Genomic DNA, 4,650 nt, shown 5'->3' on the forward strand with positions numbered 1-4,650 from the left:
CTCTGAGAGTACACATCCCACAGGGCTGAAGCTGTGCATGCACCTCTTGTGGTTGAAACAGTCAATGAGGAACATGTCCTCTGTGAACATGAAGCTTTCTTTTCTTGGCACTTCTTTCCAAATACACCACCTAAATTTCTGCTGTGGACATAAATGTGGCTTACGTGCCAGATGACGTTTCTAGTAAATTTGTTTTGTGTGATAGGGCTGTGGGATTTTAGCAGACATTTCCACCATAGCACTGCAAAAAATAACAGCCTGAGAAATCACAGAACGTACCAGAGTCAGAAAATGGCATTGGAACACTGCAATAATCAGATTGTCTTTAATAATTAAATTTTCTTTCCTGCATGTTTTTAGAACGACTTTTCTGAAAATGAGGAAATGACTTACTGTTTGACCAAATTCTTATTTACTCAGTGTTCCCTGAAACAGAAGAGTTTCAGCCTGCTTCTGTGCAGCATATGGGCTCCAGTGTCACTGGGCTGCAGACCTTGCTTTGCTGACTTAGTGCAGTATTTAATTATCCTGCTGTGGAGATGTTAAGATATTTTATATATTTAAGTTGCAACATTGAGGCTTCCACACTCAGCTACTGTGAGCAGCCTTGGAACAGACATTCCCTCTGTCTGTGCCTCGTGCATAGGAAAGGAGGGAAGGAATATGGAAATACACCCCAATTATGTAAGTTTGAAACTGAGTGTCTGACTCAGCAGAAGGATTTCACTGTCATGTTGCATGTCAGACCTGCTTCTTTTGTATAAAAAGAGAGAGAGAAGAAAGATGCTAAAACTGCCTGAAATAGTTCTTTTCATACAATTTTTATTACCTGGAGCTGATAAAGAGAAGTCATGGTTTCAGTCCACTACCCTCCAATAAGAATTGGAATTAGTGTTATTTTCTTACCACCACACAGTCAAGTACAACCACTTAATTACATAAAGAGGAGAACAATGACATGAAAAAAATTCCCCAAATCTGGTAGAAATTTAAATCACATAATTATGCTCATAGTTTGGAAGAACATATTGTTACTAGGACAATTTTGTCTTGTCTCCTCTTCCTTTTGTGCCTTGTCTTTCTTACATCCTTTACTGTAATTTAAATTACATTATTAGTTCATTGTGGCAAGGGATGTGTTTTACAATGCTAAAGCATTACACTTGCAAGGTTTTTGTTCCTTGTTTGAAATTTAGTCTTTGTAGTTTAAGAAAGCAGTGCTCTGATCACCCTCCCGTTGGAAGGTAACACTACCTTGGTTGCAGAGGGATGGTGAAAACACCAGCATACCTGGACAAACTGAACTAGAAATTTCTTCTCAGTTTATTTTTTATTATTTTCTTTTCAATTTGTCGCTGTTCTCCTCTAGGCTGGAAGGCACTTACTGCTCCTTGTTCCTTGCTCCTTGCTACTCTGAATCAGACTCCAAATGATTCTATGTTTAGTTCTCTAAGTAAACTTGTCTAGTGAATACATCTGAAAAAAAATTAATTCCTCTGATTGCTACTGAAAAAGATTATTTTTAAATGCTCCCATGCCAGGGGAAACCCAACTGCAGTAGGTCCAAGTACACAATCCATAAAATCCCAAAACCAGAACTGAGTGCCAAATAAAATTGCATTATCTGTGAAATCAGGTCATAAGCATTCCAAATGGTCCCTAAAAAAGTGTACAGCCAGAACATATCTGGCCAAAAGCTGTCTACATATCGCTCTTCTGCCCCTGCAGCAGAGTACAGCAGCTGCTCACCTCACATGGCAGCGCCCCACTTCCCTGAGGCAGTGAAAAATACTCTGAAGAAAACAAGGCAGCTTTACCAGCGGAAGGGCTGAGGAGCCGCTCCGGGCACGGCCTGGGCTCCCTGGCTGAGTGGGAGGAAAGCAAAGCGTGAGCACCTCTTTGCAACCTGGGCACAGCCTGCTCAGTGCACCAAGTGAGGCTGAGGCCCCACGAGAAAATGAATCAAAGGCTGTAAAATAAAAGTCCTTATCACAACAAGTGAGGCACAAGGGGACAAAATCAGTCTGCATTTGCAGCGTTCATCTTGGCATTTTCCATTATGTATATTTTTGACGTTGCATGCTTTGTTCTTTTTCTTTGTTATATACAGGGTGTGTGATTACCCTCTGCTGAAAGGATAAAAAGGCAACCTGACGGGTTATCCTGTGGGATTTTTCAGATTTGAATACAGCAGAGATACAGCAGCAGACAAGAGCCACTACACTTGTTTGCACTACTGCAGCCACAGGAAAGATAAAAGTCCCAGTGTCAGAGCTCTTACCCAGGTATGGGGCCCCTCGGTGGGTGGTGGTTATTTTTTTGCCTTTATGGTTTGTTTGGTTACCAGCATTCCTGCTTGGATGGACGGTGTAACCAGACAGTCTAGTCACAACTTCCTCTCTAGTTCATACCTCTTTTCTCTGTATAAACACTAGACACCATTTGTTGCTCAAGACACTGTAACAGCACTTTCACATCCCCCTCCAGGGATGCCTTTGCTTCTTTGGAGCTGTAGAATCAAATTAATGCAGTTCCAAAATGTCTTCGTTTTGCTGGCAGGTTGCTCAATTGTTGGTGTATTCAGAAGAGATGGATGCCTCCAGTGACATATGAATGTGCTACACACATTGCCTGTGCCCTGTGCAAGGTCACGTGCTCTGAAAGAAGCCCAGACAGCTTCCTTGTCCTGCCTGGCTCAGGAAATGTGGACACAGAACCATGAGGAGTGAGCAGGACACTGGGGTGTGCAGGGAGAAAAGAGGACTGATCAACGTGGCGTGCCAAGGGTAAGAGGCCCTGGCTACCTGTCAGTGTAGGGCTCTCAGGACTGCTCACACAAAATAATCCTGGGGCAGCCTGTCTTGCTGAGGAAGCCAAAAGCTTTCCTGTCCCATCGACACAAACCATGCCCTTAGCCAGCTCTGACCTTTGCTTACACCTTGAACTGCCATCTGCGGGGACAGTTGTATCCAGATACCCAGACTGTTCTCCCAGTCATAAAATAGCTGCTCCATTTTAAAGAGATTTTGAAGCATTTTTATGTTCCTGAGTGTTGCATCCCCAAAGGAGGAAGGGGTCACACTTCTGTACTTATATTAGGCAACAGTTCCTAAAAATTATCAGTGCTCAATTAGTGAAGCAGGGGTTTCTTCTCAGAATCACCATTTGGTAAGAACCTGGGAAGAAGAGCTACCAGAGCTACCAGAAAGGATGTGATTGACTAAGATAGTGATTTAATTGATGTCTGGTGGTTTGCATTTTGCTCTTTGATGGTGAAAATTTAACTGAAGCATAAAGCTCAGTGTCAAAGCAAGAGAATTTCTGAGAGCCAGGTGCTTTCCTATGAGTTTTGTATTCTATTTCTAATCTTGATCTCCTTTGTCTCTTACCATTCAGGATGGAACAGCAGCACTGGACTACTTTGCTTGCTGTGGCAGGAATGCAAACTGGTGCTGGATTTTGATCTGACTGGTAAGCAAGGACGTCTACGAGGTGAGGCTGGGTGCAGTACAGAGGTTTCCTCACTTTTGTGCTGGCTGGAGACACACCACCCCAGAGAACCCCAATTCCCAGAGTGGTTTAATGCACATTACACAGCATGAATACTTTGTAAGACCAAAGCAGTTCTGCTTACTGATGTCATTGTGCTGGATGTGGTACATGAGGATTGGTTCTATTGATTAGTACTAAAATGTTGTCTCTGCTTATTTTTGCCTATTCCAAAGAAGGTTCTGCTGGCTAAAACCAAATAAAACATTTTGTACCATTCCACCCAGTTAGCTGCAACAGCTTCGATGTAAATCCCCCGTGATTTCCCTGTGGCATTACTTTTGCCACCTTCCTGGACTCCCCAAGCCTGACACTAAGCACAAGGATTTTGACTGTTAACAAATGGGATGAGTTCACCAAGTAGTGCTTCACAGGGAGCAAAAATAAAATAAAATAAAATAAAATAAAATAAAATAAAATAATTCCCACTTGTGCTTTGCCCTGACTGACAGCATCTAAACCTGTGATAATGACGTGGCTGTTGCTGGCAGCCACAGCTGACAGTGCTGTGGTGGGGGTGGAGGATCAGGCTCAGTGAATTCATGGTAGGTATCTCTGTGCACTCAGCTTTCTCTTGTGCAGTTGCAATACAATTCACTACCTGAGCTACTGCAGGACTACTCATTCAGCTGGCACAACCTCCCTGCCTGAGGAAGTGCTGCTTATACAAATAAGGTCTGCGGATCATCTTTGCTGCCCCTTCAGAGCTCCAGTGACTTGGCTAGGAAACTGCACTCGATGAAGCATGTCCCTAAGGTGCCATTGACACGCTGACTTGGGTGACACTTCAGCTTTTCACACTCCAGGAGCATTCATGCATTGTCCAGCTGTTGCCACACATTTAGACAGGCTACCTGCCATATGGTGATGTAAGATAAGTCGTTTTAATGACGTATTGGAGAGCAAAATTTGAGGGTTTTGTTTCATCTTATGATGTCTTTGCTGGAGAAGAGTTGCTGCTGAGAAGAAATCATTATTATGCCAGCAAGAATACTTGTCTAGCACAAACTGTTTCTGCAGTAGAGAAAGGTTTTTGTGGCCTCCCCAAATTTTTAACGTAGCTGCAGTTTTTGCTCTTAATATAACAAGGCTTCCTAAAGT

At 43.0% G+C, this 4,650-nt stretch overlaps 1 long non-coding RNA gene across 1 annotated transcript; it reads left to right on the plus strand.

The window, feature by feature from the left end:
- Positions 1–2,118: 2,118 nt before the first annotated feature.
- LOC104696636 lies at positions 2,119–3,971 on the plus strand. The gene is made up of 3 exons (XR_753065.4): positions 2,119–2,285; positions 2,560–2,786; positions 3,397–3,971. It is a non-coding gene; the product is annotated as an uncharacterized LOC104696636 (long non-coding RNA).
- The last annotated feature ends 679 nt before the right edge of the window (positions 3,972–4,650 follow it).

This window comes from Corvus cornix, chromosome 3 (genome assembly GCF_000738735.6).
Source record: "Corvus cornix cornix isolate S_Up_H32 chromosome 3, ASM73873v5, whole genome shotgun sequence".
Lineage (NCBI taxonomy): Eukaryota > Metazoa > Chordata > Aves > Passeriformes > Corvidae > Corvus > Corvus cornix.